The 22,256-nt window shown below is 42.3% G+C and overlaps 1 protein-coding gene across 1 annotated transcript in view; it reads left to right on the top strand.

Moving 5' to 3' along the window:
* Window positions 1-22,256, top strand: part of nr6a1a (nuclear receptor subfamily 6, group A, member 1a) — a 79,908-nt gene that overhangs the window by 47,003 nt on the left and 10,649 nt on the right. The gene's annotated exons all lie outside the window — the stretch shown is intronic.

Raw genomic sequence — 22,256 nt, forward strand, 5'->3', positions numbered from 1 at the left:
GCACACACCACCCAAGTAATAATCTGTGACATTTTCATATAAATAAATGTTTATTTTGCTAGTAGTAGTCTAGTAATAGTCTAGATAGTCTAGTCTTGTTTATTTATATAGATCTTTATCACAAGCAAGTCTCAAAGGGCTTTACATAGCATCATATACAGTACATGTCATATACATACATCATATATACATACTACATATACACCTCTATGTCATATAGGCTACATACTTCATATACATCATTAACTACATCACACACATGCTATACATCATATTCACCATATTATAGTTGCTATAGTTTGAATACAGATTCAAACTACAGCAAAACTTTTACTGCCACATTCATCAGATTTACCTAATGAATGACTGAAAACCCGTTCATGGCAGTGAATTCACTATTTCGGCAGTCCAAGGTCATAAAAAACAAAACTATCAGTTATATTCACACTAAGTATCTGCTGCAGTTTGTTTATGGCAGATGGTTATGATTTTAACGTAACTTGATTGACCTTACAATCGCCCTATCTTAGATGCGGGTGTTCAAATGAGTTAATCGTGTGAATGCTTCCAAGTGGGTTTTACAAGGAGAAAGACGTCACTGTTTGATTGACAGGTGATCTCTGGGAAGAGCAGTGCAGAAACACCACAGCAATGAGCGCTGAGCACCAAAGATGGAGACACAATGAAAAAAAAATAAGGATCTTAAAAGCAATTTCCCATACAGCCTTATATGATGCACCTGGGGCATCCACGTCAGCCTGCAGGCCCTGCTAGGGGTTGAGACAGAACACAGTCGAAAGAATCCTTCACCTCTTTGTCTCAACGCCGAAAACCAGTCCGACCGGCCTCTCTCAGTGTCCCTGCCTCCCTGATTAGAGGTCTCCTCAGGGCGTAATGACAGAATTGTGTTCCTGTCGGTTCCTGCTGCTAGGAGTGGGCTAATAGTCACGTTAGCCCACGCAGCATGTCATTAGCTCTCCACCCGTAGCCCCAATGAGGGGCAAGTCTGTCATTTCGGGGCTAAATCACAGGGCAGGCGGGCCGGAGATCACAGTCAACGCCGGTGCTCTGAAGCGCCGTGCGTTTCCGCCCACCCCCTTCCCTTCCCTCCGCCGCACTTAATATGCACGCCGTATTAAAACGCGGAGGGAATTGCGGCGACGCAGGCCAGAGGAGGCAAACGGAAGTCAAAGAGAGAGAGCGACGCTCTGATGGGCCCGCCGATACCGAGATCGTTCCATTGGAATCGTTAATTTGAAACACACTGCTCGTTTCTGACTGTGATCGGATGATTCACGGTTATCACTCGGATGATTAGCGGGCTTGCGCGGCATCTATCAGAGCTCAGGCTAATCTGCTTTGATTATTAGCCCTCTAAGCCTTCCACGCCGGGCCTTGACGAGCGACTGAGTGATGAGAAATTACGCTCTCCCCGTATTTGTATTAATCTGTCCGCGGCGACTTGTCAAGCTGATGATTGCGTCCGCCGATAGTTCCAATGTGGTTTTTTGCTCCAGCCTCGCGCATGCAGGCGTTCCTTCGCAGTTATATGTATTATGACAATGTAATAATCAATTATTACGGTGCAATAACCAAGTTATGTCCTGTGGAAGCACAGTTAAAACACTGCTCCTAAACTTGTAATGACAGACTAGTCACAGATATTCATTATAATAAATAAGCTGTAACCCAGTGATTCTCATCCTTTTTCATATCAAGAACATCTAACTTAGTCCACATTAGAGCCACATACGGACCCCCATTTGATGAGGTTTTGTTTCTCGGACCCAAATCTGAGAATATTAGTTATTGTTAGATATGATTTTGTCCAGAATCCCATGACTGTCTGTATTGTAAGCAGAGAGATAACAATGAAACTATGATCAAAATAGCCATTCTTCTACATTCTCTAATCGTGTTAACTTCTTGTTAATTAAATAATGCTGAAGTTTAACAACTTGGACCCCCTGGAACCCGCTCAAGGACCCCCGGTGGTCCCCGGACCCCACGTTGAGAACCACTGCTGTAACCAACTAGGTAATGTTTACAAACCCCCAAAACGATTACATGAGACATACAGGTAATCAGTGTGGACAGAGCGACAACAGCTACAAATAGAAACCTCCTCTCCAAGTGTGTTCTATTATTTTCAGGTGTGCAGTTGACATTAACCCTCAGCCTGAGGGATGCAAGCAAGGTCCGGCTCCTTCCCCCTCTGTTTGGCTCTCTACCTACAGTTGGTCACCATGCAAAACCATAAAATGTGAAATAAAAACCGCTCAATAGCATTTAAATACGATTACACTACATATGTCCATGTTAAAGAATACAAGACTATGAAAATCTTTTGTAATACATTTACTGTCGGACAGGGTTTTGGCATGGAAAGCAGCAGCCTGCGAGAAGCATCTGTTCCATGTATGCACGCCATATCAGAATAATTTTACCCTGTTTCTCCACACAATAAAAACTTCTGCACATTTTACAGCTTATTGGTCACAGTGGGCTTTTAATACCAACCGCAACTTGCCCCGCGGCTGAAACTTCATGGGAAATAAGCTGAGCACGATATATTTAACAAATTTTTTTCAGGCCTGTGGCTCCGTAAGTAGATAAGAAGTGGATCCTTTTTGATCCATGTGAGCCAGATCTTAGCGGGGCTGTGGGTCGATCCTCGAGTCGGGAGGGGACGAGCTAATAATCATGAGCGAGCGTGACCGTGTTATACAATCCGCGCGCATCTTTTTAACTCCGGCGCCGTGACCTTCTCTCCGCCGAGATTCGTGTCCGCCTAACTTTGCCCTTTAGTGGGGCACGGTTGTGTAAGCGGAGGGGGCAACAACGTGAATAACATTGGTATTTGCGCAACAGCCTGTGCTGAGTGGAGAAACTAACTGGAGCAGGAGAATGGTGCTGTTCGGCGAGGTTCACGGCTGTTATTCCTACAGGCCATGAGCGTGAAAGGAGCTAATGCCATCTGACAGTTCTGGAGCAAGAAGAGGAGGGCTGGACAGAAAAGGAGGAGAGGGAGAGGAGAGAGAGAGGAGGGGGGGTGTTAAGAGATAGAGTGGGATGGAGAGGGGGTGGGGGTGGGAGTATATGGGGGAGGGAGGCGGATGAGAGAGAAATAGGGGATGAGCTAGATATGGACAAAGCAGGGATGAGGGATATGGGAGGGGACGGGCTAAAGAGGCGATACTGTAGGGACCTCCATTGTTCGCCGCGGTGGAAAATGGCCTCCGAGAGCCGCGTTTTTTTTTTTTTTTTATCAATATGACATATTAAAAAAAAGTACACATCTAAACATTCTCCTCAGATCGACGCAGATGAAATGCGGACCTTCAAAGAGGGAGCTGAAGGTTGGCCATCTTTCAGTTTCAGCTATTTTATCAAGCACTTATCGGAGTGCAGCACATCTGGACTCCCCTGTGCGCTCACACTGTCAGACAGATTGACTCTCGGCTGCCATTTTTAAAAAGTCTGCCTTTGAGGGAATTCCAGAGATGCTCTCAAGGCATTTCAGACAGGTTCCAAACCAACATTTTTCCAAGAAGTGGGGGAGTATGGCTAATTTCATATAAATAAAAGTCTGTTTTGCTACTCTCTCGCTGATTGATATAACACAAAAGTCCGATTTGATGTTTGTTGTTCTCATGCCATGTTCATGTCGTGTCAGGTTTACCGTACATACGAGCTGCTGACGGGGAAAACACATTCAGGTCAGCCTCCTAGTGGTAGCTACAAGTAGGATGTAGGAATTTGTAGGCTCCGATTTTTCCCGCTTGGTGTCACAAATTGCGGAAGTGTGTCAAAATGCTAGCGATTTTAAATTAACTGCTGATCCTGGTGGCCATCTTGGCTGTAGCCGTTCCGTTAAAAACTTGAACGATTCCAAGTTCTAGCAACAAGATCATGAATGCGGCATAAATACGCGGTGTTGGGTTGGAAATTATGTTTTTTACGTTTCCGGTTTGTTTGGAATAAACAGAAGAAGAACTGGGTAGTTAGCATGAGTAGCGTTAGCCACCATGGCTAACCAGACAAAGACAAGAGAAACTCAAACTTCATCAACAGAAAAAGACGTCACGGTACTGGACACACTGTTTGATTGACAGGTGATCTCTGGAAAGTGCAGTGCAGAAACACCACAGCAATGAGCGCCGAGCACCAAAGATGGAGGCGAAACAAAAGGAAAACAAGGAACCTGAGGATTACCACTGCAACACTGGCAAAATAAACAAAAGCGAGGGGAATAGAGGAGTGGCAGTACAGAGATAGACAGCAGACAGATGGAGGGGAGAGGGAGTGGGAAGTGAGGTGGGATCTCACTGTAATTTGACAGGCTCCGGTCCAACTCAGGCTTCGGCAGCAGTCTTTTTGAAGGAGGCGTAGCAGAGACCACTGCTGTCAGCCTAACCTGTCATTACCAACATGGTGGTAAGACACAGAGATGCTACCGTCTCCGCGTCTCATCCTTTAAAACGGGAGCGGAGATGCCTGGTTTTTGTCAGACGATAGCATTAAGCGTCTTGTTGTGGAAAATGCCCTCTGAGATCCGTCCATTTTTTATCAATGTGACATATTCGAAATATGAAAAGGTGCAAATATATAGATGTTTGTGTTTGGTACATCTTACAGTAGCTAATAGCATCAAAATGGTTTTAGGAGGTTTTTTTTTATGTCAGTCACATATGACAAACATTTTCGTGTTTGATCATTGATCATTTGTCACTAAGAGTTTCATGCTTTTTACATTATATTTCACATTTCATTTGTGTTTTTGTCCAGACTGAGAGCCATCTGTAATTCATGAGAAACCTTTGGACACTTTCATGTCTCCATGTTAACACTCCAGAATGCTTTACATCCATTTTTAGAAAGAGTTTCATCACTCAAAAATTCAAAAATATAGATGATGCTCAATAATGTTCATATTTGACAGGTCTTAGAATAGCAAATAACTTTAATATTTTTTCAAACTGAACTTTACTTTCATGTTCGTAACTGTGCGTAATGTTCGGAATTTCATCCACATGACATATTAAAAGTACATAGTTCTGAAGAATCAAGAAAAGAACGCTGATTTTCCACTTAACATCCATGTACTTTTGAAAGTAATGCGATGGGATTTTATAACGACAGGTTTAATGGACCCAGGGTCATAACTCTCACTCGAATGACCATGTTAACTTTCAATTCAAATAAGAAAGAGAGAGGAGGAAAAAAAACACAAAAGTTTGAAGTTTCAAGATTTTTACCCAACAGCGGTGATAAGCCTCCCTCAGCTATTGTTTGGGCTTGCCTTCGCTTTGTCAGATGTGTTTGAGGAGTTTCACCCGCCATTTGGAGAACACCTTACAAATTGCTGGGTAGGAAACAAAACCCCTAGAATCCTTATGTAAGATATGATAATGATGACAATTTGGAGAATTTCACTTGACATGTTGGGCATCAGGTAACATTTTCTCTCCTCAAAAGATCTCTCCTTTAAAATATGTCACTTCACCCAGAATACAAATTTGAAGAGAAACTAGTTCCGCTATCAGAACCCAAACCGTAGCATTCCTCAACACTCCTCTGTGAAATAGGTGGCGTGAGCGGTTTGGTATCAGGCAGACTTGATAGTTAAAAGTCATGATTGACTGCCTGACTCTGGAGCAGCGTTGGTATTTGTGAGCGAACAAGTCGGTTCATGCTGCTGAGTTTCTCTGCCTCTTTGTCTGTGGACAGAAAGCATGGAGGGGGGCTCCAGGTTTGTCTGATAGCTCCCTCTGGTGGCGAGTCCTGATGCTGGTGTATGGTATAGGGTCAACCCCCCCCCCCCCCCCCCCTTCTTGTGATGCTGCATTCAGGTCATATGGGAATAACTGAATGACTTTATTTAGATGTGTTCAAACCCGTTTCAAGCCATCCATGACCGTAGTTTTTCTATACACTTTGGTTGGTTGGTTTGGTTGGTTGGTGTGGCTTTTTCACCCTTAAGTGATGACACATTTGAGTTCATGTTTTACCGCAAACCAAATACTGTCATGTTGACCACAAACCAAAAATCCAGAAAGTATTTATTTCCTCTCATGACACTTTAAGAGTTGAGATCACTTAATGGAATAACTTGCTGCAATAACTGTTATGCAACTGTGCAATTGTGCCAAACACCATGCAGACTTATATAAAAGAAGCACAGGTGTAATTCATTTTGTCTAATTAAGTGCCAACCAATTATTGACCAAAGAGGCAGGAGGCACAATAACCTGCAAAAACCTCAATTTAACAAGATGAAAAACATTAGAATATATGAAAAGTCTAGTTCCACACACAAACAATAGGATATAATTAATTTTCTAGTACTATTTTCTGGTAGTATTTACCATTTTAGTAGTATTTACCATCTGAAAGGAGGTGAACAGTATTTTCCAGTAATATTTACCATGTGAAAGCTAAGGTGAACAGTATTTTCCAGTAGTATTTACCATGTGAAAGCTAAGGTGAACAGTATTTTCCAGTAGTATTTACCATCTGAAAGCTGAGGTGAACAGTATGTTCCAGTATTTACCATCTGAAAGCTGAGGTGAACAGTATTTTCTGTAGTATTTACCACCTGACAGCTAAGTGAACAGTATTTTGTAGTAGTATTTATCATCTGAAAGCTGAGTGAACAGTATTTTCTGTAGTATTTACCATCTGACAGCTAAGTGAACAGTATTTTGTAGTAGTATTTATCATCTGAAAGCTGAGTGAACAGTATTTTCTGTAGTATTTACCATCTGACAGCTAAGTGAACAGTATTTTGTAGTAGTATTTATCATCTGAAAGCTGAGTGAACAGTATTTTCTGTAGTATTTACCATCTGACAGCTAAGTGAACAGTATTTTGTAGTAGTATTTATCATCTGAAAGCTGAGTGAACAGTATTTTCTACCATCTGAAAGGTGAACAGTATTTTCTAGCACGAAGCTCGTAGCTGCCATCTTTTCCATTTGCCCTGAACGCAGCATAAGGTCTCTTCAGGCAGGGGAAGTGAGGCAGCTTTGTGTCCTTCCCCTCCTCCTCCTTACAGTCAGTCTTATGACAAAGGCATGGTTTAACCTTTGACCTCCCCTAATGCTGATTTGGCCAAACTCTTTTCTTTGTTTCCCCCTGAATTGAGACATTTTAGGTACAGTTAAGGAAAGGTGTTGATTTCTCATGTTTTGGTGATTAATATTTTTATTTCATTTATAGGGAGTTTAGAGGTCTGCAATACAGATTGTTAAAGGATACTGGATAACAATACACAACCCCTCCCCACCCATCATTCCCTTTGTTCATTCCTGTTTTTTGTTCATTTCTTAATGAGTCAAGCTGTCAACTAAAAATTACTATTTTTGTCCAATAAATGATTTTTTTTCCTCATGTTAAAATGGCTTGTGGTAAGGTATAAAAGAATATGATGGGGCTTTTTTTAGCAGCTAAGCTCGCTGATCAACTTACTGTTATATAAGAAGATTGAGTCAGTTTCAGTATTTATGTCATTTTCTATTCTGTGTTGGTTTAGTAAATGGTACGAATGTTGCACAACGTCAAATTGATGAAAGAGCTTATTCACATTACAGTTGACAAGACGTACTTATTGTAAATCGCATTGGACAAAAGCGTCTGCTAAATCAGCGGTTCACAACGTGGGGTCCGGGGACCACCAGGGGTCCTTGAGGGGGTTCCAGGGGGTCCGCAGCAAACTGATGAATTGTTAAACTTCAGCATTATTTCATTTACAAGAAGTTAACTCAATTAGAGAATGTAGAAGAATGGCTGTTTTGATCATAGTTTCACTGTTATCTCTCTACCTACAATACAGACAGTCATGGAATTCTGGACAAAATCATATCTAACAATAAAAATATTCTCAGATTTGGGTTCGAGAGACAAAACCTCATCACATTAGGGTCTGTGGCTCTAATGTGGACTAAATTAGGGTCCTTGATATGAAAAAGGTTGAGAATTACTGTGCTGAATTACATAATGTAATGTAACATTTTAGGCATCTGGTTGTTCTTATCTAGAGCAACTTCCAGTGAGTCAACAGTAAAACAAAGTTAATTTCCTAGATTGACAACATTACAAGCAACCAGTAGTAAGGAGTGCAAGGGTCACAGGTCACAGCACAATGTAACAAACTATCTGTTACCATGTAATGATCAAAGAAGTGTGAAAGATGATAGAGAAGTGCTAGGCAGGAAATAAGAGGAGAGGTTTTTTTCAAGCCAGGAACATCACCTCAAGATATTTCTAGCAGCTACAGTGGAGTTTGATATGAGAAAATGTTTCAGGATGTAAAACATCAGTGGTAAACGTCAGGTTTTGGTGTCAGTCCCTCGAGGGACTTAGAGCGAGGGCTTCTTTCTAGAGCTGCCATTTTGTACCAAGAGACGTTCAACAATCATACAGGGAGAAATCCATCGTAGAAGAGGAGAGAGACCAATTTCTCCACCCACAGTAGCCTCAATAGACCAGAATGCAATGCAGCCACAAGACATTCGAGTAAGGGGCTTGGCCACATTCTGGGAAATGTAGGAAATCACTAATTGAAGTAGAAGTAGCAGGCTAATGGAAAGTGGGTTCACCAAAAAACACTTGATCGCAAAATAACTCCTGGAATGCATTGGACATCACAGATTGATGCTACAGTGCTACATAACAGTGTTAGAGGATCCGAGTCGGCAGTTTTTCCTTCATGTCTGTGTTGTAGTGCAGCAGGAAATATGTAAGTGATATTATAATAGTAATAGCTGTCCAAACAAAGCCTTGGTGATATCACCTGTGTCAGCTAGAATTACACTGATGAATAATTAACTGCTTTCACCTCCCTGGACTGATGGACCAGCTGGACACAGCACAGTGTGTGCGTGTGTGTGTGTGTGTGTGTGTGTGGGTGTAACTTCCATAGACATCACACCACAGGCTTTATCGGAATAAGACGCTTGGAAGAAAAGGAAAAGAACATATTGATAATTTCTCCCCTGTCAGTATAATTAAAAGGATGATGAATGGCTGTTGAAGACGGCTGTTTTTAGTGGCCATTAACTTCAAGATGGTGGCCGGGTCACCTCAGGTTTATATGCCCTGTGGAAGTTCAGGGAGAGAACAGCCCCCATTGATCTATCGGTTCATCGGTGCTCCAAAAAAGCAAATGCATCCGGGGAATGTAATGCGGATCATTGTAAATCTAATCTGCAGGAGTGGACGCAAAGCGAAGACACGCGCTGAAACGCTGAGGTCAGCTGCCGTCAACCTCTGATCTGACACCAGAACAGTCAGAACACAACACAGTGCAGCAAGTAAAGACAGTACATACAGTGACACACCAACCACTGACAAGGGGCCAGACAATAAACAACAGGGTCTATATTAGAGGTTGACTGGGTGTTTTTTGAAGGCTGATACTGACATTTTTGGATTGAAGCTGCTGATAGCTGATATTTTGTGCTCATATTCAATATCTTTCAATTAGACAATGTTCATGCCAAAGAAAACACAAGAATACAAGAATTCAGTGTATCACCCAGAATTTTATTCTTGTCAAGGTGGAAAAGCCTCTAAAACAGAGTTTAGACCATCATGGGATTCTTTTTTTTTTACTGTTTCAAATGTATACACATATATCTATATATATATATATCTACGCATATACAGTATATATACATATCAATCAATCAATACCAACATACCGAATCCAACCAATACCCCGGGGAAAAACAAAATAAAAATAAAAAGTCAAAATTAGCAATATAGAAACTTGACATTAATGTTTTTTCTGTTTTAAGTTATATTCTCAATATAGGGTCGCCAGATTTTCTTGAAACCATTCTGCCTTTTCCTCAGAACATATGTGATTCTAAAGGAATACATGTATTCATCTCTGAAAACCATTTTGCTATTAAGAGAAATAGTTTTAGGTGGGTCAGCAGCTCCTTAAGGCAGGGTGAGGCAGGTTTCACCCTGAAGCTTTTGAGGGAGAAGAACGGGAGGAACCTCGTATCATATGAGAGGCGGATGCCATTGACTGGCTGAAAAGGCCTCAATGTATCGGCCTGATACACTGGCAAACTGATACATTCGTTAGCATTAGCATACAGTATGTTTGCAGCTGTAGAGAGGGACGGTGAATGTCCAGCAGTGCTTTGGAAGAGCTTATGATTCTTCTTCTCCTTTAACAAGAAACCCTGCTTTTAGTAGATCAAGGGTGGGTCTTGCTTAAGCAACTCAAATAATATGTTATGTATGGTTGCCAAAGAACAAGAGCAGTGGCCTATTCCTGTTTTTCTTGAAGCTCTTTGTCTCAGAAGTGGAGAGGTTCGGCCTATCTGACAGTGCGCAGGGGGGGGGGGGGGGGGGGGGGGGGGGGCGCTCAAACAAAAGAAATGCCCTTTGTTACTCTGATGTTTAGGGAAATGCCGAAAACAACTAACAGAAAGAGCTCATTCGAACTGACATTGAATCAAATTAGCATGTTAGCTAACAACTTTGCTTTGTTTAAAGGGGCTTCTGCTCGCATGCCTCGGGAGGAGGAAAGTCAAGAACAGAATGACAAATATATAAAGAATGCCGGGTTCGCCTGAGGCCGCTTTAAGATCACAATGTTTAACTAGACTTTCCATGGCTGGGAAATTTAGAACAAAATGTTTGTAGGTGTTTTTTTTTTAGTTTTTATCTTGATCGCTCATGGCAAATGTTTCTGTGAAGTTTGACAGTCAATCAGTCACGGTTTTTACATCACATTTTTCATTGCATTTGTGTTTTGTTCAGACTGAGAAACCTTCTGTATTTCATGAAAAACATCTGGACACTTTCATATCTCCTTATCAATTCTAGATAAAGGGGGTTTAGCACTCAAAAATGCTTTTAAAAAAACAATGACGTTCCTTGAGTTTTATCTCTCAATAGTTCACTCAGTAGTGAGCTTTACTTTCATGTTCATTATTGTGAGTAATGCTTTTAATTTCATGATTTTGTAAGAGTAGGAGTCACTTTTTTCAAATGTTGGAAATGTAATTTTTCAACATTTTCACTATGTTGTACAGGACTTATTAACTCAACCAGCAGATCACCAGATTAGAGGCTTTTTACAAAGACCGCTAACCAGAGTATATTTCCAATAGGGATAAATATTAGAAAACCGTGCCTATCGATCTTGTAATGAAAAACAATGTGAACTCTAGTTTTCTTCTTGTTTATGGGAATCTGTGCTGAAGAAATCGATCGAATTGATTACGGTCTGATTCCACTGAGATCAAAATAGCACAAACTGAATCTGTTGTTGCTGAACTGGCCCAAAAGAGGCCCAAAAATCCAATGAAGACTAGATGCAAAGAGAGCTCCCACTCACAAATGGAAGAAAACAAAATCTCAAACTGAGAAATTCAAAGTAACCATTTTTATTCTGCATCTGACCCATAAAATGACATGTGAAATGATTAAATATCCTCTCATTCAGCAAAGAAAGGCATCGCTTTAGAGCAGGGATTGACGTTTTGAAGTAGAGGAACTGCTATCGGTGTTGTAAAAAATTTTCAGAAGGTGTGCCCAGCCTTCGTGTACGACATGTCGGAGATAGCCTGCACCTGACCCTGGCCCTCAGGTCCCAGATAGCGTCTCCATCGCTACGCACAACAACTGATAACCGCTGGAGCCTCAGCGCTGACCGCGCTCCAATTGACTTCAAGGTTAAAGGCAACATGGCTGATTATGCCGTTCATCTTCGCCACATGGGAGGAAAGGTGCTAAGGTCAAGGGTGACATATGGCTGGTTCCCATACCAAACCCCCCCCCCCCCCCCCCCCACCTCTCTCTCTCTCTCTGTGGCTCAGGTTTGATTTCCTATTAGTATCGACAAGCGAGGTTATGCCACTTGGACTGAAAATATGTCAACAAAGGCGGCATTTGACACCGGTGCTATGGAGTAGATATTTCGATTATTTCATAAAAGAGGAAGCAGTTTTTTTCTTTCTTTTCCTTTGCTTTTAAATGAATTTAAAGAAATTTGTGTTGGCTATCTCTGTGTAAATAACAGAAAAAAATCTTTGCTAACCAGTGATGTAGTGGGAAATAAAAAGGAGGGTAAACTGTGACCTCCAGTTGATGATCATTATATGACAAACAACCGCCAATATAAACAGAAATGAATTATAGTTTCAGAAAAGCATTCATTTAATTAATATAAGCTTTCCCTCCTTTAATAGCCCTATCCATCAGTTTGAGACCAGTCAATATAATGTGTATTCTGAATTTGTGTCATAAAGATTTATATCAGTCCTAAAAAAGATGGTAAACTATATTCCACATATAGAAAGACAAGGTTCACTGAGTTTAGGTGGGTTTACCCTCCACTACATCCTTATTGTTCACCCCTCCTGGACTGTAAAGTGCAATCTTGATGCTGAAATCGGCATGTATAGATCCGCATCCGATTACAACACCTTAGCCAGGTCCTTCCTATAAGCCGTGCCTTTGACACAGTGACATATGGCAGCAGACTCTTACGGTATTAGTGTAAAGTAAACTCGGAGACGGCGAGACTGCCTTTGATCGGGCCAACAGGTTACACGTGTCCTCATATTTCTGTCTTCTTATTAAGACTACCTGATATGACAGGCCGACTGGTGTTTCTTTCAGTCCCTCCTATCATCCACCCAGCGGAGCGTCGCATCTCAATTTTCCCCCCCTGTACGCATTCTTATGTGACATCTCCCTGTTGCGTCTTCTCCAGTTGCGTTTGAATGTGAAAAGCTTCTTATATGTGACTTAGTGTGGCCGGGGTCATTAGCATTCACATGGGGGGTTGGGCCCGGGGGGGTGGTGGGGTGGGGTGGGGGGGGGTCTGTGAGAGTGAACAAGTGGTATTAGTAGGGTGGAGCTGTTGTGGAGAGGGTGGGCTGGGGACTGACTGGCTGGCTGGGCAGGACAACCGTGTCCTCTATAGTGTGGGACTGGGATCACCTAGAGAGGAGGCCGCTGGGCAGCAGAGCATCAGGGGTTGTCGCGGTGGAAGGAAGGGCAGTAAGAGTTTTTGGGTGTGAGGTCCGCTGGCGAAACACTGGACGCTTCTCAATATGGTCCCCTAGCCAGGCCACTGGAGGGGATGAAGGAAGAGAACCCACTGGATGGTAAGGTCACTGCTGTAGCACTGGGAGGGGAGGGCTATTGCTGTAGCCTAGGAACCAGCCTAGAAACCTGGGAACATGGGCTAATGCTGCGTTCAGAGAAAGTTGGAAATTCAGACTTCCTACAAGGTAAAATGCAATTGAACGACCCTTCAAGTCGGAATTGCAAGTAGGAACTTATTTTCCATATGCTGTAATATGCTTATAATCCTTAAAATACACTTTTTTGAATCACATGACCTTAAATCCATCAATACACCTGTGTAGTAAATGGCTAAATGTGCAAATTTGAAATGTAGTGTTGCACTCACAGTTGCTAACATTCCATGCTAGCTAGCTAGCTAGCACTGCCAAATATCTTTGACATAACATTAGCTGTTGCATGGGGGACAGTATTTGGGCGTCCACGTTTCTTCCCTGGACCACTAGAACACACAGAGGTTAACTACAACCTACCAGCTGGGACTTTCCAACTTCCAACTTTGAATTGAACACAGCATTAGCCTAGCATCAAGCAATGAATGGGGTCAGAAACTGGTTCCTTCAAGAGGATTCACTCCCAACATTTTTGCTTGGTTTCTGTATCCAACCTGTTTGTACCAAGCCCCCTTTGGCTTTGCTAGCACTGTGCTCAGTTAGTAACCAAGCAAGCTGTGAAACTTTAGCTTTAACCTTCCTCCCTGTTGCACTAAGTGGTTCAATTAGTTAATGTCGGTGTGTTTTGTCAGCTTGAACCTGTGTTTATGCTTGGACATGCACTTTGGTCCTCCCCAGAAGTGCCAGAGGCAGGCAGAGGGGGGAGGGGAGGCTAATTTGGGCAGGAGGAGGAGTATTGTTGAACGGCAGAGAAAATAGGACTATCAGTTCCACTCAGATAACCCCTAGCTGTCATTGGACCTCAAGCCAAGCCGTGACCCCGGGGCTTGAACTCTGCGGTCATGTGACCAGGCAGTAAAGTGACCAGTGGTGCTGCCGGCTCAGGCTGCGGTCAGAGAGGGGCAGGCTGTCGAGGGAAGAGGTTGCCGGAGAGAGAGAGAGAGAGAGAAAGAGGGAGTGAGAGAGAAAGAGAAAGAAAGAGTCATGAGGCCGAGGCTCCCGGGCCCTGTGGCTTTTCTTTAGCGGAGTCCATGCTTGAATGGCGCCCAGGCAGACTGGGAGAAGCATGAAATGGATACATGGGAAGGTAAGAGAGGCTGGGAGAGAGCAAGGGGTCGGGCTATTGCTTTTATTGGCCCCATACTTAAACTCACCCTAATTATGTGTAAATGAGAGAGGATAGCTGTTGTGTTTAAGTAGAGAATGTGCATTTAATTGCCTTGCAGTGTTATTTGATTTTTTTTTTGTACACCTTGGTGGATTCAGTTTCATGCTGTTCTCTGTTTTTCTCTTTTTATACATGTTAGATCTGTATGTTGTTAATATGTAAAGCACAGGTTTGTGAGAAACAGCACATATATGAATGAATGGGTGGCTTGAAATTAAACAGCCAATAAAAACAGATTGTTGGATCAATGAAAAGGAGGATAATTAGTTAATCTGCGCCATTCTCTCAAGAATCCTCCTTTGCAGTTGGAGTAAACGAATTATACATATGCTTTTAGATTTGTATCATAATTGAAGGGATTTGTCCTCTAGTTGTTTTTTTCGCATTATGCCCGTTGAGAATAGTTAATGATTTTCAGCTCCGGGCTAATTAACGCCGAGATATTTCATCTTTTCAAAGCATGTGATCGATGGTTTTGCCTTGAAGTGCTTTGTTTATGTGTATGTTGTGACGTAGCTCGGCGCCGATGTGGATTGCACAGCGCGCCTCCATACGTATTGATCTTTGGTATGTGGCTGTGGCCCATCTGGAAAAGGGTTTGCACACAGTCAGCAGTGTTTATGTGACGGAGGGCCGGTTAGGATGACTCTGCTGGCCAGCGGTAGCCCCCGTGGGCCCGCCACTAGCCCAAACCTGGGAGCAGTTTCACCTGCATTTGAATAACTAATACAGATTCTCTTTCTTCTTTCTCTACTTTTGAAACAGCCTAATTTCTTTTTTTTCTTGGAGAATCAACAGTGTAGTTTCACACAAAGAGCGGCTTCTCGGATATGTGACATCCTCGGTGAAGTGGGCGATCCTTCCTTGAACTTTGTGGATGATGTTCCCCAAATTGCTTTTAGCTTTTGGTCTTTTGTGGCTTTATTTAGCTATTTACTCCAATTATCCTAAGTGCTGAAATAAAAGAACCTTCTCTTGGCAAGTTTCGCGCTACATTATCCCCCACCCCCCACCCCTCCTCCTCCCTCTTGTATTGCAGGAATTTGGAATGTGTTCCTTCTCACTCTTAAGACATATTCCACATGGCAAAACTGAGAATAACTGAGCTGCCTGGTATAAAATTGCCCACTGCTAGTGCATGTCTTCCATAGTGCTTATCTTGCCGTGTGTGTTTTTTTGGTAGTGCAGCTCACTATTCATTGCTTCCGTTGCTAATCCTCAACTTGAAATCAGTGATTTCTGGAAGCCTGTTTGATTTTCTCTCAAGGATTGGGAGTGTAGCATGTTAAGGAAACCATGTTACTCTATGCGTCCCCTCCCCCCCATGCTAATCCCCCATCCAGCAGCCATGTTAGTGGTTGTGTTCCAGCTGAGGCAGGGTTAACTCCACTCTGTCATCATGCAAAGACACCCAGCAACACCTCTAGACTCTACACACCGCCTCACTCCTGCTGGAAGCGCTTATTCTTTGATATCACTATTTATAAGGGGGGGGATAATATCTGTATATATCTATGTGTGTGTGTGTGTGTGTGTGTGTGTGTGTGTGTTTGTGTGTGTTTGGTTACATCTCTGCATGTGAAAGAGGCAGAGACAAACGCAGAAACAAAGAAACAGAGGCAAAGAGAGAAAGAAAAGGACAGAGAGAGAGAGAGAGAGAGAGAGGTCGGGGTTGTTTATGCGGCGCTTGTAGATGCGGGGGACAGAAGCTATGTGAAGATCAATAGTAACAGTGGGGGAGGTCAGGGACTCCTGCGACTCTGTAATGCGCGCCTATAAATAGCCAGTGACAGTGGGCTGCTCTGGCCATTCCGGCCACGCACGCTCCTTTTTCCCAATTTCACTGAAACACGTCAGTCCCCGACCGAGTCAAACCAAACGATCAAGTCCATCATGTTGCAGACCTTTGTCTTCAAAGGGTGTGTTATTTCAACTGCCTTGCACCCATCCCCCAGCGCAAACACACACACACACACACACACACACACACACAAACTTAGAACTTATCTGATGCATTGCAAATGGTCTTTTTGTCTTTATGCTTATTTTAGCGTAAAGAGATGTCAGAGCCTGTTTAACAAGAGGCGATTAAGAGGCTCCTTCATTTTGATGGCGGGGCATTTCATAGTTTTTTCATTCTATTTTCCATCCCAAGAAGGGGTTTGGCCATGGGAAAGATCAGTGGGAGTTGGTCTGCTGGCTCTCTGGGAAGCCACCCCCCCCCCCTCCCCTCCCTCCCATTAATACAGGGGGAGACTCACATTCATTAAGAGCACTTTTATATGACCCTGTATCACAAAGCCCGGGTTGTAAAACTCACCACATGGTTCATATCAGTGTGTGCTGACTGTTTAGGCCTGAAGCTCAGGGTCAAAACAGTTTCCGCCTTTTTTTTTTTTGTAGCAGGAGTTTCATGTTCTGCAAACTGAATGATAGAAGACAAAATGGTCATGCTCAAATAGTGATGTCCAGGCTTTTTTTATGTTCGTTTTTTTTTTTGCCATTTTCCATTGGTTCAACACACCAAAATAGCTTTTCGAAATAGGCGAGTGTAGCATTTTCTCACTTTACAGCAAATAAAATAAAGAAATGTACAGTGGCACATCATGATATTTGTTTTTCTATAGTATCGGATTCATTTATGGAGTATCATAGATTAATAAACTTCTAGTGCAACGTGTATGCAAATGAATGAATGCTAATAACCTGCTCTGTAGCTTGTTAACCAGGTTTTACTGCAGGAAAACAACCAACCACGTCAATAGCTGTTGATGAAATTCCAATATTTTGATCAAAGACTTGTTGATATGTACTTAAGATGTAGACATTTCAAAATTGGTGAGCCTCTCTGAGGTATTCATTCTATGGCCTTCATGCTATGAAGGGTAGAAAAGCAAAGAACGGATGAAAAAATGAGGAGTAAAGTGCAAGCATATTATACTAAATAGTTTGTCAGAGAATGTAAGAACACTCCCCCTCAAGCTACTTCAAATAACTTTGTTTATGTGAGATTGGCAGCAAAGATTCCAATGAGCTTTAGCTGTGTTTGCAGCAAAAGAAGCAAAGTGTTTGGCGTTATATATATATATATATATATGTATATATACCGGGACGGTATATATATATATATATATATATATATATATTTATATATATTATATATATTAGCATAACGTTAATATGTAGCCCTATCTCTGGGTGTTATTACTCAATGCTAATGATTTAGCCTCAGCAGCTGATTTAAAAAAAGAAAAGCATGAGTGTACATTATCAAGTTGGCATTGTCAACAGGTCACCATTGTCTCCAGGATGAGCCTAATCTACAACTGCATTGAAGTTTAAAGATTAGCATCACAGTGCGGCCCGACAGTGGAGTCCGCAGGAATGCTGTGCTCTGCGGCCCAGAGGCTCTTCGGATGCCTTTAACCCCTGTTAGATGTGTGGGCATGTACACGCTACTCATGGAGGGGCGGGGGGCGGGGTGGGGTGGGGGGGATGTCGTCTCCCCCCCCCCAGGTAGTAGAGATAAGTTTCAGGGCAGGAGAGATATGAGGAGGGGAAGAAAGGCAGAGAGAGGAGGGGAGCCGGCAGCGGAAAAGTACAGCAGATTCCTCCAACCCCCGCTCTCTCTCTGTCTCTCTCTCTCTCTCTCTCTCTGTCTCAGCTGGGGCACGATTGTGATGGAAAGACAAGACACAGAAACCCCTCCGGAGAGAAAACCCCTGCAGCAGGGCCTTGTCGCTCTGTCAGCCGCTCAAAAGGCTTGCTTTTACACTATACATGGGGCCTTTGTCCGAGCCAGGGACGGACAATAGGGGAGATTTGGCCTCAATACGCCTCTGTTCTCAGCGTGATGCAGAGAGAGAGAGGGAAGGGGTTAAAGAGATGCTTTTGGGTGAAACCTGGGGATTTTTTAATGCATTGAGAGCAGAAAAAGTAAAGGAGCGGTTGATTGCTGCTAACGTATACAGTGCTGTGCAAAAGAATTTTTTTTTTTTTTAATATAAAGTGAAGATGCTTTAAAAAATAATGAAATGAAAAGTTTCTAAATATCAAAAAATGTACTATAAAGATCAGTCTACTGACACACTAATGCAGAAAACAAAAGAACATCTAAGACAAAATTTATATAAAAAATCTAGGGTGCTTAAGACTTTTGCACAGTACTGTATGCAAATCATGATGTCACCCAGATTATGTAATTTTGTCATATGTCCTTGGTCAGTGTTGTGCAGATGATGTCGGCAGCTTACAATTCAGAATCAGAATCAGTGTTATTGGCCATGTTAACAAGGAATTTGACTTGGTGTATTAATCCTGTAGGTCATATTAAACATAAAACAACATAAAATGATATTAAAAAAAAGCAGTATATACAAAATTTAAAGGTAGAAATTTAGGTAACAGGTCTTTTTTTGAAGTAGTATATATGTACAAGTAGTATACAAATGTATATAGAGATAAATTAAAAACAGAAATTTAAGAAATACGTCTCTTTCTTTACAGTAGTGTTAAGGTCCATGAACTCTTATGGAGATTTCCATGGCAAAAATTTACCGAAGTGAAATATTGCTTTAAGAAATGAGAAATAAAGGAGAAATCACTAAATTTTAGCAAAAAAATGTTTCCTTGACGTGTGAATTAAACTAATGACTCGTGGCTTTCATTGATATGAATTAAGTTACACACAGGATTTTGTACATTTTACTCTATTCAGTTGTGTTATAGTGAATATTTAGAGTGGTGGGAAACAGGAGTGCTGTTTGTCTTCTCCATTGACTGGGGCTTAAAATGCTTGACTTGCATTTCCTGGTTTGCGTTAAAGTTTGGAATGAAACCCAGCCTGACCCCTGGAGCCTGACCCCTGGGAAACAATGCAGCCTTTAATGGGCCCGCGGGTGGTGGGTGGGAGTGAGTGTTGTGTGGGGTGGGGTGGGGGCAGGCACAGGGCATCGGGGGTTCCAGCACCCAGGCTAGAGAGAGAGAGAGAGAGAGGGTGGAGTTCAAGATGAAGCAAAGGCCAGGCTTTACAACTCTTCCACATGTCGCCTCAGTGGGATTTATCACCGCGTCACCTGATGCAGAACACACAAAAAACCCCCACAAAAACAACCCAAAACATCTCTACATTTTCTCCCTGGCTGCTATTTCTTCACCTCTACCACACTTTATCCCTTTGACCCTTGCTTTTACCTCCTATTGGTTGCTCGTAAAACACAGCGACACAGGAATTTATGCTAATACTTAAATCAAAAATTTTATAGAAGTGTAAAAATCGGGCGTGTGGATTGCAGCAGAACCAGAATCCCACCTCCAGATCCAGCAGGTTGGACTGTGGAGGAGGAGGAGGAGTCATAGGACGTGACACACTGAGATCAAGTGTGTGAAGGTGTGAAGCGGCCTGTTTATATGGTGGCCATGCACTTGAAAGAGAAGGTGACAGATTCGACAAATCAGCCGCAGTGGAGGCAACTAACGGCCATTGTGCTTTGCCCTCGCTGAAGGAAGTCAGGCGTTTTCACATGGGGTGGTCGGTGAAATATATGGTTTTAATGCGTTCCCCGAATGGCCACATGGGCCGAGTCGAGCAGACAAATGGCTTGCGGAGGAGGTGAGGATCCATACTGTGATTTATTTGATCTTGGTCGTGCTTCGTGACGCTGGGGTTCCTTCATAGGGCCTCAGGTTAGGCTCTATTTACAGAAAAAGGTGATTTCAGCTGATCAATGTGCCGCTCTGCTCTGCAAGCATCTTACAAGCAACGCAACCATTCCCATAGAGTAAGAGTGCAGTTTTCAGCTGAAAGAGCACTTGTTCTGCGAGGAAGATGGTGATAGTCGGTGTCTCTCGTCTCAGGCTTAGCAGAAGTGTTGCTTCGCTCTATACCGGAGCTTAATAGCTGAAAAAAGCTCTTTATTCCGACTTTATTCTCCTGCGCAGATCCGCCCCTCAGCTCAGGCACGATGGCTGTTCTCTATGTGGCCCAGCCTGAAGCTCAAGTCAAATCAAGCTGGTGCGAGTCTCTTGAAAATGGAAATAAAGGAGGCACCGACTTGTAGCTTTTTTCTGTAACGTTGCCCCGGTGTCAGACAGTTGACTCAAAAAGAGAAAGAAATTATGTGGAGAGAGATTCAAGGCACTCCAAAAATCTATTAAAAAGTTCTTACTTACAATTTTGACTAGCCCAATTGAATAAAGGCTTTTTAACAGATTTTTGGAGTGCCTTGGATCTACTAGAGGACCCTTTTTTTTTATCCAAAGAGCACCCATGCCCATAATGTTGAATGCTAAGAAGCATTCTAGCCTCATGTTTACCAAGAGAAAGAATTTCTCTCAAAAAGTGGAACAGCTCAAATGGTCAGGTTTGTCTCTTACTCAAAGTTGATTTCATACAATCTCACACATCTTATAATACAGTTTATTTGGCAGTTGTTTATTCCCATACCCATTCCCTTTGGAACAGTCTCCAAAGCACTAATTTGCTAAAGCTTTTGAGTATGTTGAGTATGTATGTACCATATAAATGCTATATATTACCTTATATGTATAGAAGCAAATCCTATATTCTTTTTAAACATTACTTCTGTTGTGTCCCTGTTACCTTGCTGTTGGACCTTGCTTAGAATGTGCTTTGTAACAAAAATTTGATTTGATTCATAAAAGAGTCAACAGCAGAGAGCGCTTTTTAAAAGGTTGTTTCTCTTTTATCAGGCCTGGCTTGGCAGGGGTTCCTCTCTGAGTCGACTTCACCTCTGTGGTGTATAGAGTTAATCACTAAAATAGTTAAATTCTAATCCCAGGGTGGGATCACCGTGACCCCCATTGTCTCTGTACAGTATGACTGTCCCAGCAGACTCCTGCAGGGAGCAAACTTAAACCTCACACCATTTAAATGGTAATCTCTCTTCTGGGCTTTAGAAGTCCTCTATTCACCATTCATTATATCTGGGAGAGGCTTTATGCCATGCACCCCCCCCCCTCTAATTACCTTTAGTACATGAACCCTGCAACCTGCTATGAAAGCCCACTCTCTGGGAGGCTTAGCAGCCGGCTCTCATCTCGGTCACATGCCTCTGACGAGCTGGCCCTTTAAATTATATAGACACACGGGAGCTTAATCCTGCTCATTTGAATATAAAAGATTGTGTTACTGTGGCCTGTTTATTGTCAAAACATTGCACCTTTTAATCAGCAATGGGTAAATGAAGAATATGAGGATATCAGATTTCCTATAGCCGCGTCCCATAAGGTCAAGTAGCAGTGTGTTTAACACTTTCTGCTTCATATACATTAGCATTCGACCAATATGGATTTTTGAAGACTGGTACTGATATTTTTTAATTAAAGCTACCAATAGCCGACATTTTGTGCCAGTATAAAGCATATTCCATACCTTTACATTTTTCAGTTTTTGTGCCAAAAATACAAGTTTCAGTGGTGTCCCCCCCCCAGAATTGTATTCTTGTCAGGGTGGAAAAACCTCTGAAACTGAATTTAAACCATCATGAGACACTAAAACTCTCCACTGAAACCCAAACTAATGAAATCATTTTAGGGTCAGTGGCTCTTTAAGGCAGGATGACCCACACACCTATTCAATGGTAGGCAAATTCTGTGATATATTACTGCCTTTAAATGAAGAATTATTTTACAAAAACCATAACTGAATCATTAATGAATAAAACGTGTAAAAAGGTTAATTGCAAGCAAGACACTCAACCCCCATGCAGACATGTTTACCTGCCTGCGTGATTGGCTTTCCATCCCTGAATCCCATAGGAGAGTAAAGGTCCTGGCGGTGTGAAGTGCAGTTTGCTGCATTACACAAGAGTCTTACATTAATCAGATGTCCAGGTT

The sequence above is a fragment of the Centroberyx gerrardi genome, chromosome 8, assembly GCF_048128805.1.
Source record: "Centroberyx gerrardi isolate f3 chromosome 8, fCenGer3.hap1.cur.20231027, whole genome shotgun sequence".
NCBI classification, from domain to species: Eukaryota; Metazoa; Chordata; class Actinopteri; order Beryciformes; family Berycidae; genus Centroberyx; species Centroberyx gerrardi.